Below are 15,269 nucleotides of genomic sequence, written 5' to 3' on the forward strand. Positions count from 1 at the left end.
TGCTATCCGCAAGATAACGGACGACGCTACTAAATACTACCACGTGGTATCGGCGCTCGGGGGTTGGACTGCAACTAGAGTGGTGAGTCTCCTTACAAATCCTCCGACGGCAGACAAATACAAGGGGCTCAGAGACCACCTCTTGAAGCCTTTTGAACTGTCCGACGCCGAGAGGGCCCACCGCCTCTTTTCTCTGCAAGGCTTGGGTGACAGCAGGCCACCCGAGCTGGTTCTGCGACAGCTGCCTGCTCAGGTGCGGGCCGCTTTGGCTAACACCAGCATCACCGATTGCCGCAAGCTAGCTGAAGAAGCTGACAAGTTCTTCCTGGCCAGCCAACAGCAGCACTGCGCGTCCGCGCTCACCCCTGCCCACCCCCACACGCCACCACCTGGTGACTCCATGGTGGTCGCCGCGGCAACCCCCGGTCGGCGACAGGAGCCCGGCCTGTGCTTTTACCATGCAAACATGGCCGGCGCCAGGATTGTTTCTCTCCTGGTGCTAAAGGTGGGCTAGACCAATACGTGGGGGTGCTAAGAAAATAGTTGATTTTCAGAAGTTCAGAGTTACTTTAGAAGGAAGTTCTCGTTTTTTTCAATAAAAACAGATATGGCACACAGCACATTCGATATAAATGTCGTTTTTAATTGAATTTGGCCAAAGAATATTAAACAAAATAGCTATAGTGTAGCGTGTAGCCTAATACAAGTGACCACAACTTCACATCACAAGGCAATGACAAAAACCGCCTTTCACGTGCAAAGGTTTTTTTTCCCACCGGGCAGCGCCGATGCAGCCACAATTAATAACAACACAGGCCTACATCCACAATGCGATAACAAAAATAAGTGCATTTATACCATATGCATAAACAGACAACTGTGCATTGGTAATACATCTAATAATGTTTGGATGACATGGCAATCACAACGTCAGTAAAATTAAATCAATAATATCCAAAGGATTGCCACAACGAGAAGTGCAATGCATTTAGCCTATGCATGTTCACTGTGCACACACTTGTAAAACGAATTTAGCGATTATATTTGCAAAAGTGCTTGTTGGCCAACAAAAGGCCTATGCATGCGTCTGGTTGCTCCTTCCAGATCCAGATCAGCGCCATTGAATCATATTCCCACCACCAGATAGGCGCGGCGGCTCTGTCAATAAATAAAAGGCCTTTAAGTTGCAAATTCATAATAATAGATGAGCCTACGACAGGCGCACAATAAACTAAATTAGCCAACTTAATACCACATAACAATACAATATCCTATGGCATATGTATAATAAATTAATCAGTTAGTACTCACCAAGTCAAAGTGTTGTTTTATCGAAGGACAGTGCGTCTGTTGTTGTGGTTCAGTGCAAATGAGTCTGTTATCTTCTGGACATCCAGGGCCTTGGTTCTTTCTGCATGTGTGGACAGGCAGGCAAGGTTGCTGAGTCGAGGGTTTGCCATTCTGTTTCTCAGGTAGGTTTTTACACGCCGCATGCAGGAAAAACTGCGCTCACATGACGCGGAGGTTACTGGCAGTGTGACAGATATGCGTAAAAGTTTATAGATGTCCACGAAGGAGTCTTTGTAAGGTTTAAGCATGGACAGGAATTCAGGTGTGCTGCCAACTGTCTCGCCCTGTTCTTTTTTTCTTTCCAAGAGCCGGCGCACTTGGTGCACCTCGGCCAGCAATTTGTCCTCTCTGATTCCATAGTGATGTGCCATGGGCACAAGGCTCTCCTTTTGAAGGAATGTGACATGCTTGGGGTTGAGGGCTGACGTTCCCATGATAACTAGACCTGCTTCTGTGGAAAAGCGTCGGGTCATTACATTCACAAGTCGGTCAATGACAGGGTAGAATGAGGACGTTCGGATTTCATCCGGAGAGGACATGGATGGATGTTCTGTTTGAATTGGAGCTTCAACTATAAAGTCCTGTAGATGGCGAGGCTGTTGGGATTGTCTCTTCTCTTGTGGGGGTTGTACGGAGACACCGACCATTGCGCACTGGGCCTCTGCCTTGCTCCATATGGCTCTCCAAGAGTCCTCTGTGCGCTTTTCTTTTATGCTCGTGATGACCGAGTGTGCGAGGTCAGTGGCAGTCTCGAGCAAAAGATCAGGGGACTGTAGAGTGTCAGACATGAACTTTGCTGTGCGGAACAGATCCTCAAACAGGATAAGGTGGAGGATGAATTCAGCATCAATGAGTGAGAGTAGTGACCGCGCGTCAGTCGAAATGCGTGAATTTGGCTGCCACTTGATGTCATTTAAAGTTGCAATGATGGCTGGGAGGGTTTTTTGCACTGCCCACGGCGCCCGCAGATCCCTACTCTCATCTACCATCAATACAAATAGTTCAGCATCTTGTATTTCACAACTTATCTGATCCCTAATCTTATTTGCCATAATGTCTAGTATTTCATTCTGTATATCATGATGCGTGTATTTAGCGTTTCTAGGATTATCTGAGATTGTCTGTGCAACTGTTTTGTCGAATTTGCCTATTACCTGTAAAAGTTCAAGGAAGTTTCCCTGGTTGACAGCCATGTCGTTTTCTATGCCTCCTCTCTGTGAAAGTCCCTGGTATGCAGTGTAACGCAATGACTCCGCAACTGCTCTCATATACTCTCTGTTCGCTCGGACTATTTTCGAATGTCCATCACTCAGTGCATTGCATATTGTTGAGCCAGACTCTTTCTGAATAGTCCACTCATTCCACGCTGTCATTGCATATTTATGCTCCACACTAGCATTGTGTGTCTTGAACGAACCTGTCGCCTTCTTCCAGTTCTGGTAGCCATAGTGGGTAAATGCCGCCTTCTCTCCATGGTTTCCTAGATGTTGAAAGTGGCGACATGCAAAGCAGAAAGCACGGTCCTTTGAAATAGAATATTCCAGCCATTTGTAATCCTCGTACCATCTACGATTGAAGTAGCGATCCTGCTGTCCAACTTTTGTGGCTGGATAACGCCGAAGAAGTGGGCGCCTTGGTTCTTCAATAGGTGACTTGTCACAGCCTCTCGCCCTTGACATCAAAGCGATCGCCCTTGACACCTGCTACACCAGCTGACACCTGCTACGCCAGCTGACACCTGCTACACCAGCTGACACCTGCTGACCCCCCTTCACCCCGGCAATTGCCCTCACCCTTAAAAGGCCTCCACTATGGACCAGTCTTCACTGGAACATCGCCATTCATGGACTTCTGCCTGCCTACCTACCTGCCACAGAGCCAACTCCTGCTCTACCCCCGAGATCGGTCACTTCAATAAAGACTGGATTCTTCTCTTACCTGGTTGTCCCGTCTGCTTTTGGGTTCTTTCCCGATACGTGACAGTACGTTCCAGCCACGATGGACCCAGCAGACCATTCCACCACAGACCTGGCCACGGTCTGCCAGGCTGTAGCCAACCAGGAATCGGTCCTCGGCCAGCATAGCCAGGTGCTACAGGGGATGGCTGACGCCCTCCGTGGGCTCAGCTCAAAGATCTCCGGAATCCAGAAACAACTTAGTGCCTCCGCTAGCCCGGGATCCGCCCCTCCAGCTCCGCCACCCCCAGCGCCATCAACTTCGGCTAAGGAACCATGGGTTGCCCCGCCCGATAAGTATGGTGGATATTTTGGACTTTGTCGCCCTTTTTTGATGCAGTGTGAGATTGTGTTTAACCAGCAGCCCCAGTCATATTCCACGGATGGAGCCAAAGTCGCTTACATCATGGGTCTTCTCCGGGGAAGCGCCCTGGATTGGGCTACAGCGATGTGGGAGATGCGGGCCTCCACTTCCTCATCCTACGCTGAGTTCACCACGGCTTTTCGCCAGGTTTTTGATCATCCCGTGCGGGGAAAGGATGCGTCAAAAAGACTGATCTCTCTCCGCCAGGGTTCCCGCAGCGTCGCTGACTACTCAGTTGAGTTCCGTACGCTATCAGCGGAGAGCGGATGGAACAACGAGTCCCTCCAGGCCGGCTTTTCCAACGGGCTAAGCGAATCCATAAAGGACGAATTGGTTTCCTACCCCGAGCCTGAAGGGTTGGAGGAATTGGTTACCCTGGCCATTCGTGTGGACAACCGTCTCCGGGAGCGGAGGCGAGAGAGGACACGCCGCTTTCCTGGTCACAACAACTTACCACGGGCCACACCTCCAAACTCTGGGGGCCGAGCTCGCTCGACTGAGGTTGCCGTCCTCCCAGAAAGCCCGAGGCGTGACTCTTCCCAGCTTCGGAGCCGATGCAACTCGGCCGCTTCCGGCTCAACCCGGAGGAGCGTCAATGCCGCATCACCGAGAACAGCTGCTTTTATTGTGGTCTCACCTTTCCGTCAAACTAGCAGGCTCACGAGGGAGGGGGAGGATCCTCGTGAGCCCAACTGTCTGCCCTCTGTCTCCTCGTCCATGTACCCAGTTGCAAGCTACCATCAGTTTTAAAGGTCAGTCCACTAAACTTTTGGCTTTAATTGACTCTGGAGCTGATGAAAGCTTTTTGGATGCAAGTGTTGTGAAGCAGCTAGGTCTTGCCACTGTGAGTCTACTTTGACCATGACCTCCAAGCCGTGTTCAACAAGCAGCAAGCTCTCTCCCTGCCTCCTCATCGCCCCTATGATTGCGCTATTGACCTGCTGCCGGGCGCTCCCCTCCCCAGCAGCCACCTATATAGCCTCTCCAAGCCTGAGCGGGAGTCCATGGAGAGGTACATCAAGGACTCCTTGGCTGCTGGTCTTATTCGCCCGTCATCATCACCCCTTGGTGCGGGGTTCTTTTTTGTGGCCAAGAAGGACAAGACCCTCCGGCCGTGTATTGACTATAGAGGCCTCAATAACATCACAGTCAAGAATAAGTACCCTCTGCCCCTCATGACTTCCGCTTTTGATTCTCTCCAGGGAGCCACAGTGTTCACTAAACTAGACCTCCGCAATGCTTACCACCTGGTCCGGGTTCGAGACGGAGATGAATGGAAGACTGCCTTCAACACCCCCCTGGGGCATTTTGAATATCTGGTGATGCCGTTTGGTCTCACTAATGCCCCAGCTGTCTTCCAGAGTCTGGTCAATGACGTCCTACGTGACAAGTTGGATCGTTTCGTTTTTGTTTACCTGGATGATATCCTGATTTTTTCCAGAGACCTGTCAGAGCATGTCATGTACGTCCGCTAAGTCCTTCAACGGCTTCTGGAGAACCGCCTTTTCGTAAAAGCAGAGAAGTGCGAATTCCATGCCCCCTCAGTCACCTTCCTGGGCTACATCGTGGCCGATGCGCAGGTGAGAATGGACCCCGCCAAGGTCAGAGCGGTTCTTGAGTGGCCAAGCCCGACCAGCCGTAAGCAGCTTCAGAGGTTCCTCGGGTTTGCCAACTTCTACAGACGGTTCTTCCGCAACTACAGCCGCGTTGCGGCCCCACTAACCGCTCTTACCGCCACCTCCAGACCGTTCCTGTGGACCCCTGTAGCAGAGGCAGCTTTCCAAGCCCCCAAGCACCGCTTCACCACAGCTCCTATCCTCATCCAGCCAGACCCAACCAAGCAGTTCGTTGTAGAAGTGGACGCCTCTGAGATTGGGGTGGGGGCGGTCCTTTCTCAGCGCTCCAGTGAGGATGGCAAGACACACCCCTGTGCCTTCCTGTCTCGCCGTCTCTCCCCAGCTGAAAGGAACTATGATGTGGGGAATCGTGAGCTCCTGGCGGTGAAATTGGCACTGGAGGAATGGCGACATTTTCTGGAGGGGTCTGAGCTTCCTTTTATAGTGTGGACTGACCATAAGAACCTGGAATACATCCAGTCAGCACAGCGACTCAACGCGTGCCAAGCCAGGTGGGTGCTCTTTTTTGGTCGTTTTAATTTTTCTTTGACGTACAGACCTGGCTCCAGGAATGCCAAGCCTGATGCTCTGTCTCGTGTGCATGGGGAGGAGTCTGAGCCCAAGCTCCAACCTGACACCATCGTTCCCTCTACCTGTGTGGTTGCGGCTGCGGCTGTCACCTGGAACATTGAAAGGGAGGTCATGGCAGCACAACAGACTCAGCCTGACCCAGGTAACGGTCCCCCCGGGCGCTTGTTTGTTCCAGACGCTGTTAGATCTAGCGTGTTGCAGTGGGCTCACTCTTCCAAATTTACCTGCCATCCTGGAGTAACCCGTACCCTAGCCTTCCTCCGCAGGCGGTTCTGGTGGCCTTCCATGACGGAGGATACTGGGTCTTTTGTTTCTGCCTGTCCTGTTTGTGCTCAGAATAAGCCCTCCACTCGGGCCAGTGCCGGTCTGCTGCGCCCCCTGCCTGTTCCACACCGTCCCTGGTCGCATTTGCCCTTGGATTTCGTCTCTGGTCTACTCGCCTCCGACGGTAACACCGTTGTACTGACTGTTGTTGATCGCTTCAGTAAATTTGCTTTTTGCCCTTGTCTAAACTGCCTTCGGCCTGAGAGACTGCGGATCTGCTGGTCAGGGAGGTTTTCCGGGTCCACGGTCTTCCCCGTGATATAGTGTCTGACCGTGGCCCCCAATTCACTTCTGCTGTCTGGAAGGCTTTCTGCTCTGCCATCGGTGCCACCGTCAGCCTGTCATCGGGGTTCCATCCTCAGACCAACGGCCAGGCCGAGAGGGCCAACCAGGCATTGGAGACTGTCCTCCGCTGTCTGGTGTCTGCCAACCCATCCTCTTGGTCCTCACAACTTCCCTGGGTAGAATATGCCCATAACACCTTGCCATCGTCTGCTACTGGGTTGTCCCCTTTTCAATGCCTTTACGGCTATCAGCTCCCCCTTTTTCCTTCTCAAGAGGTAGACATTCCGGCTCTGTCTGTCCAGGCCCCATGTCTGTCGGTGCCGTCGGACCTGGCGGCGAGCCCGTGCTGCACTGCTCAGGGCCTCCGGCCGTTACCAGCGCTTGGCGGATCGTCATCGCACCCCTGCTCCGGACTACTCCCCCGGTGACCAGGTATGGCTCTCTACCAAGGATCTACCCTTGAGATCGGATGCTAAAAAACTGTCCCCCAGGTATATTGGTCCCTTTCCCATTGTCAAAGTCATTAACGCCTCTGTGGTCCGTCTGAAGCTGCCCCGCACTCTCCGGGTTCACCCTTCCTTCCATGTGTCCTGCCTCAAACCTGTCTTTACCAGCCCTCTAGTTCCCCCGGCCCCCCCGCCCCCACCTCCTCATATGATCAACGATCATCCGGCTTACACCATTCGTGGTCTCCTGGACTCTCGTCGCCGCGGTCGCGGCCTGCAGTATCTCGTGGACTGGGAGGGATATGGCCCGGAGGAGAGGTGTTGGGTCCCTCGTCGCCTTGTCCTGGACGCGAACCTCATCCGGGACTTCCACAGGACGCACCCTGACAGGCCTGGTAGGTCGCCTGGTGGCGCCCCTCGGAGGGGGGGTACTGTCACAGCCTCTCGCCCTTGACATCAAAGCGATCGCCCTTGACACCTGCTACACCAGCTGACACCTGCTACACCAGCTGACACCTGCTATGCCAGCTGACACCTGCTACACCAGCTGACACCTGCTGACCCCCCTTCACCCCGGCAATCGCCCTCACCCTTAAAAGGCCTCCACTATGGACCAGTCTTCGCTGGAACGTCGCCATTCATGGACTTTTGCCTGCCTGCCTACCTGCCACAGAACCACCTCCTGCTCTACCCCCGAGATCGGTCACTTCAATAAAGACTGGATTCTTCCCTTACCTGGTTGTCCCATCAGCTTTTGGGTTCTTTCCCGATATGTGACATGACGGGCTTACGTCAGGAGGAGCGATGGCTGTGCTACTGCTAACAGACGTAGGCCTAACAGTGGAGCTAACGGTGCAGGTGGCTGTGAGTGTGGAGCAGCTAGCAATAGCAGCAAGGAACTGCTCTGGTGCTCCGTCACGTCGTGGCTCAAGAGTTTCCCTCTCCGACTCATCTTTATCGCCCTGTTCTTATTTGCCCCCCTCGGAGACAGGGTCTGCGTCTGGATTTTTATTTTCTACCCGAACTATTCTCTTTATCAAATAACGGTCCATCGCAACGGGCGAGATGAGCGACTAGCTAGCCAGAAGTTAGCTCAGTCACATAACGTAACGTGCGCGTCTGCGCGAGCACACACACCAGACCCCCCCACACACACACACACACACACACGTCATAGGGTACACGCGCAGCACGAACAGGCAGCCAGGGATCGGATTGGGAACAGAATGGCTGGTTATTAATTTTACATATTTCTATATTTAAAAATAAAAAATACTAAAATGCTTGATGGGGCTTAACTGGGGCTACACAGATTTGTGACGTGGCTATAGCACCCCCTAGCCCCGGTGTAGCGCCGTGCCTGGTCACCAATGTCGCAGGATGAGGAAAAACACAGCAGACGAAGGCGAGTTTGATGTTTATTCCTCAACTCCAAAAACCAACTGCAGCAGGAACAACCCTGCACCGGCGAGCCCGGGAACGTAAACCACGCCCCCAGCTCACAGCCCTGCTGGGTGAGAGGCATAGCCCCTAGTGTCCGCCACAATACTAATATTACTCATGACAGGAACATTTGTACATTATTATTAGGGGTCCAAGCAGCGAAGCTGCTGGAACCCTATTGTATTTGTTAGGATTATGATTATTTTTCTCCGCTAAAAGTGTGTGAGGCTCAGCAACCGTAAGTCCTAGACCAACCAACTTTGATACGTGGATTCCTATGGCCCCCCACCACTCAGGCACCACAAATCACCTATCTCAGCAAGATGGTGGCGCTATAACAAAGGGTCATGCGTAATTCCCACACCATAAGTCAGATCAACACAAAACTGCACAGACCTATGCATCTGAATGTGCTCAACAACTTTACTATTGGGACCACATATGTCAGCCATATAGTTTGCCCGCCATTTTGACTTATTTGGTGTGGAAGCGCTGCAGCTCTACATACCACACGCCAGGACACCTGGGTATAACGACATACTTTTTCTTTTTACGGTAGTCGGCTAGGACGCAAGAAATCAGACACTGTCTGGTCCAGTTTTGGAAACTCTGGCACATGTTTCTGAAGCAATGGAAGTGTTACGACATTTTAAAAAAATTACGGTAATCGTCTAGGACACAGGCGACACAAGTAATCCCACATCTCAAAAGCCGCTTTATCAAAAAATCTGAAATTTGGTATATTTATACTTTGACCCATTTGGCTACATTGCCTAAAGTGCTGATTGGCTGGATTACCAAAATGGCTGACAAACAGCCCATCAAAATTCAGCAGCTAATATCTGCTAGCTTGAACGGCCAATCTTCATGAGACTTGATAGGCTTATTCTTTGTGGCACATAGAAGCCATGTACCAAATATGAAACAGATCGGACACATGGCGGCTGCAATACTGCTTGGACCCCATTAATCGCCGCTTGCGGCTATATTTATTATTATTATTATTATTAATATTATTGTTGTTGTTGTTGTTATTATTATTACCATTATTATTATTTCTATTATTATATTATTATCATTGTTGTTATAGAGCTTACCGTATGTCCCAGTTGTCAGATCAGTCACTGTGAAACAGAGGGAGGTTTTTGTACGGCTCTCTATCACCATGTGAACACAGCCTGACTATTGATACTGTGGAGACTTGACAGTAGTAAACTGCTGTATCCTCAGCTTGGACTCCACCGATGGTCAGGGTGAAGTCAGTCCCAGACCCACTGCCACTAAACCTCGATGGAGTTCCAACATCTTGACCCCTTTATTGGGCGAAACACCTCACCATATCCAAAACTCCATTGATTTCGAGGACAAGGTCCAAGGCGTAAAACTGGAAACGGATGAAACCATGGTATCCTACGACGTGACCTCGTTATTCACCTGCATCCCAACCACTGAGGCTTTGGAAACAGTTAGGCAATGTTTTCTACGTGACAACACCCTCCACAATAGGACCAACCTCAGCCCAGACCAGATTTGCCAACTACTGGACCTTTGCCTGAACACTACATATTTCCAATTCAGGGGCCAGTTTTACAGACAGAAACACGGCTGTGCAATGGGCTCACCGGTATCTCCCATTGTGGCCAACTTATATATGGAAGAGGTAGAACACAGGGCCCTGAACTTCTTCAGAGGAACACCTCCGAGCCACTGGTTCAGATATGTGGACGACACATGGGTCAAAATCCAAACATAAGAGGTGTAAGCGTTTCCCAAACACAACAACTCAGTGGACAAGAACATTAAGTTCACAAGGGAAGACGTAAAGTACAACATTTTGCTCTTCTTGGACTGTGACGTCCACATTTGGGAAGACAGGAGCCTCCACACTGGGGTTTACAGGAAACCTACACACACAGACCAATATCTACTTTTCGACTAACACCACCCTCTGGAACACAAACTGAGCGTCATCAGAACTCTGCAACACAGAGCTGATAATGTGCCCAGCAGCACTCAGGCCCAACGGGAAGAACACAAACACCTGAGGGAAGCTTTAAAAACCTGCGGCTACCCCAGTTGGACCTTTGTGAAAACATAACACGTTCCAGAAAGACCAACCAGGTGAGCGATGAGGAGAAGAGGACCAGAAGGAATAACATAGTCATCCCGTATGCCTCTGGGGTCTCCGAGAAACTCGGGAGAATTTTTAACAAACACCGCATCCCGGTATACTTCAAACCCAGCAACACACTCCGACAAAGACTGGTTCATCCCAAAGACCATGTACCACACACCCGGAAAAGCAGTCTGGTGTACGCTGTACAATGTAATGAGGATTGCACTGACCTATACATAGGAGAAACCAAACAACCACTACACAAACGGATGGCCCAACACAGAAGGCCAGACTCCTCAAGACAAGACTCAGCAGTCTATCTACACCTAAAGGAGAAGACACATTCCTTCCAGGACAGCAACGTACACATTTTGGACAGGGAAGATAGATGGTTTGAAAGAGGGGTGAAGGAAGCCATCTATGCAAAACTGGAAAAACCATCCCTCAACAGAGGAGGAGGTCTGCAACACCACCTACCTCCCACTTACAATGCCGTCCTTTCATCTCTACCCAGGAGACTCAAGAAGCCTAGCCTCCAAGAACAACAGTCGCTCACTAACCGCTCCAACGACTAATGGCCACTGAATGGAGCACTAACGAAGTCAAAACTAACACCTCCAACGACCGTCGCTGCTTAACATCGGATCACAAAGAGCCATTGACCTCAATAGCTCTGATAACGACTCCAAAGAGGATAAATATCTGAGTTTCATCACCAGCCAGTCAGACTAGCTTGGTCTAGTCAGAAAGGCAGGAACTGATGAAGCCTCTTGGATGAGAGGCGAAACGTCTTCACGGATATGTACCAAATCCAGCTGCACTCGATTCAATTCCTTTGAACAACCATGACCTGGATGGATGAGAACATTCACAGACTTCCTGTAGTGTGGTATTCTAACACAGGTAGAAGGTTTTGTCTGCAGCATTGTGAGGATGTTTTGGGGACGTTGTTGAGGTAGCAGATTATATAATTTTATTTATGAAACATTACCACAATGTTTAAAAATAAAGGAATAACATTCTCACTGCAACATTCATAACATGTTTGAGGATGTTATTGAGGCTGAGATGATGGAACATTTCCTTTAACATGTTCCTGTCATGTGATATAATAACAAGGTCTCGGTCAAGGTCACATTTATTTTTAGAGCAACTCAACACCAAGCCAGGTTTGTGCTAAAGTGCTTTACAACCATCAGAATTGAGCAACAGTTATCTTAAAACATAAGTACATACGTACACACATGCATCATCATAATCATCATCATCATCGGCGGTCACTCGAAGCGAGTATGACTGTCCTCTCAATTGGTTTGTCTGCTTGTGGGTCTTCAGATGGTTGTAGAGGCAGATCTGCGATCCACATACTTTGGTGCAGTGTGGACAGGGGAAAGTGGTGGTGGTTGGTGGTGGTGGTTGAGTCTTGTTCTCTGTCTCCTTGTGGTGCTGTGGTTTTTTCTCTGCAACACAGTGGAGCTCCATTTCATGACATGCAGCTACCTCCTGCACGGATTTCTGCCAGGAGCATCTATCCAGTGCAATGTCTTCCCAGGTGCTCGGTGTGATGGTGAATTTCTTCAGACTGGGCTTGATGTTGTCCTTGAAACGGATTTTTTCTTTTGCCTGCCGGGAGCTCACTGACCTTCCTTCAGCTGGGGTACAGGATCTCTTTGGGGAGACATGTGTTGGACATGCGGATGACACGGCCTGTCCATCAGAGTTGGTGCTGCATTATTGTGGTGGTGATGCTAGTCATGTTGGCTTCTTCCAGAACACTGATGTTGGTGCGTCTGTCCTTCCAGCTGATCCTCAGCATCTTTCATAAGGATTTTTGGCGGTATTGTTCCAGGACTCTCAGGTGCCTGCTGTAGGTGGTCCATGACTCTGCTTCATACAGCAGTGTGGGGGGAGCCACCCCTCTGTAGACCAGGAGTTTTGTTTGGGCCTTTAGGTCTCGGTCTTCAAAGACTCCTACTGAGTCTGGCGTAAGCACCACTGACACAACTCAGGAGATGGTTGACCTCAGACTCGATGTCAGTTTATGAGGAGAGAAGGCTGCCGAAGTAGGAGAAGTGATCAACGTCTTCAATAAACACATACATACATATCTCTGTTAAAAGAGGTGTGAGTACACATTTTAATGCGAGCACAAAAACATATACTACACTATGCACTTATGTGTTCCGGATGTGCTGGAAAGTCCGAAATTTCAACTTCTTACTGGAAAAATGGGGTCGTCTGGTCCTTTAAGTTGAAGTGTGAAACTCAGAGCGTTTCTTTTCAGTCTGTAGGTCACCAAGATGCACTTATTAGAGCTCAGCAAGGCTGTATAGCATAATAGTACACAGCATTATTCACAATGTCTTCTCTTAAATACATATAATTTCGATTTTCAACATTGAATGGTCTCAACTTTATGAAAAATAAAAACTGTTTGTTAAATGGCCAAACACAAGTTTGAAATATTAATTTACAACACAGCTGATACATTTCTTTGGTAATGGGCCAGTTTACATTGCCAAATATTACTGACATAATGCCAGCCATATTAACGTCAGTCTCTTGTGGGTGTCCATATTTGTCCCCTGTTATTTCCAGTCTGGCCACTGGGAGGTGCAGCACTTCTTTTTGTGACCAACCAGCTCGAATTTCTGACGTCTGACATCAAGTGGAACACAACTTAACTGTTTCAACACAGTTTAGAAACAAAAAAGTACCATGATGCAACATCACGTGTGTCCATGCCCCTGTCTTAGACTTAGACTGACTTAGACTTAGGCTGTCTTAGACTTAGACTGACTTACACTTAGACTGTCTTAGACTTAGACTGAAATGGATGATCCGCAGTGACGACCCCTAACAGGAGCAGCCGAAAGTTGTAGCAGTAGTATTAGTAGTAGTAGTAACAGTAGTAGCAGTAGTAGTAGTAGTAGCAGTAGTAGTAGTAGTAGTAGCAGTAGTAGTAGTAGCAGTAGTAGTAGACTGTGGCTTCAGTTAGCACCCAGTCTTGTTCTCGCCTGTTTGTTTCTTATTGGTCCACAGATCTTCACAGACGATGCTTGATTTGGGATTAAGTTCATCTCTGGACACAACAATCAGGAATGTTAGACAATAGCAACTGATTTCAGGGAGGTTATTTGTATATGTGGCGCCATCCTGTGCTTTACCTGTGCCCCCGTCCAGAGGGTTACTGGTTGTGTCAGGAAGGGTATCCAGCGTGAATTTTGTCAAATCGTTTTGCTAATTAAAAAAAAAATACAAAAAAAAAATAATAATGATGATGATGATGATGATGATGATGATAATAATAACAAAACATTTTATCTGTGGGCACCGTACAGAACACAGTAAAAAACAAGCAGCACTGTATCAGACAGCAGAGCATCAAAACAAAGCAGGTAGACAATAAGAAGTTAACACAACAGATAAGTATAACATCATCATCTGCACCAAACTCAATGAAGCGTGGATCAGACTGAATAGGCCAGTTTGAAAAGGTGCGTTTTGAGATGAGATTTGAAGGTTGAAAGAGAGTCAGTCTTGTGACTGTCTTGTGGTAGAGAGGTCCATAGGTGGGGGCAGAATGACTGAAGGCTCTAGACCCCATGGTAGTCAAGCGGGCCAAAGGTGCAGTGAGTTAGAGAGCAGAAGAGGATCTGAGAGTGTGGGAGGGCGTGTGGATATGAAGGAGTTCAGAAAGATACGAAGGAGCTAGGTTATTAAGGGTCTTAAAGGTGAGGACAAGACCAGACCGGATCTGTCAAGGCCTGGGTTGACAACGGCCTCCATTGGTTTTGCGCCCAGTTTCCATCAGTACGATGGAAACTGTAAAATCCACTGTGGTGACCCCTGAGAAACAGGAAACAAGCTGAAAGACAAACAAGAAGATCTGCATATGTAGGGGAGCTTGTATTTGGACATAAATGAAAAACCCTGAGAGAAGTTTTTTTTTTCTTCCAGTTTCATCATGAACTGGGTTTGTGTTCGAGTGTGTGAACGGTATAATCTGAATATCATGAAATCAAAGCTTGACAATTTCACATAACTTCTCAAGGTGTTACGAAGTGTTATAGAGTGTTCTTAATCCAAGATCATTTCTTCTTCATCTAACTTGGCATTAGTCACAGAAGGTGGTGGTGACTACTGTAATAAGTGGCTGGAGCACACACAAGACGGTGTGTCCTCACAGGACATGATATACACATCTACTACTAACAGCAGTCTCACCAGGAAGCTCATTTGCATAGAGAGGACACTTCTTATTTGAAGGACATGCTTCAGTGCTCATGAAACCTTTATAACTCTGCAAGTCCAAAGCAAAGCCACCAACACTTGTTCATTGTGACAGCAAAGGTAAAAACCATGTGTTGGAGCAGCATTTTCATCCTGACATGTGCTGCCTTTATTCAAGGTAAGACCGGCAGAGATGATTCACTGTCTTCCTTGTTTTCCTCATCTCAACTTTTCCTCTCCTGAAAGATCTTTCTCTGATCTCACCAGTTTGTGTTTCCCCACCTGCACATTGTTTCTACCAAGTCCCTGTTTGTGTTTTACACTGTTGAGTTTCAGTTAAAACAACACCTGAAAAAAGGAATTCTATGTGTTTATGTGATGTAATGAGTAACACATCTGTCCTTTCACAGAGATTTCCAGATGCACATGTGAGACAATGAAGGCCTTCACTTTCAGTCTGTTTGTGTGTTTCTGTTTTCAGGATCAAGCAGTCAGGTCACTGTGACTCAGACTCCTTCAATGAAAGCTGCTAATGTAGGAGAATCA

The sequence above is a fragment of the Lampris incognitus genome, chromosome 11, assembly GCF_029633865.1.
Source record: "Lampris incognitus isolate fLamInc1 chromosome 11, fLamInc1.hap2, whole genome shotgun sequence".
Taxonomy (NCBI): domain Eukaryota; kingdom Metazoa; phylum Chordata; class Actinopteri; order Lampriformes; family Lampridae; genus Lampris; species Lampris incognitus.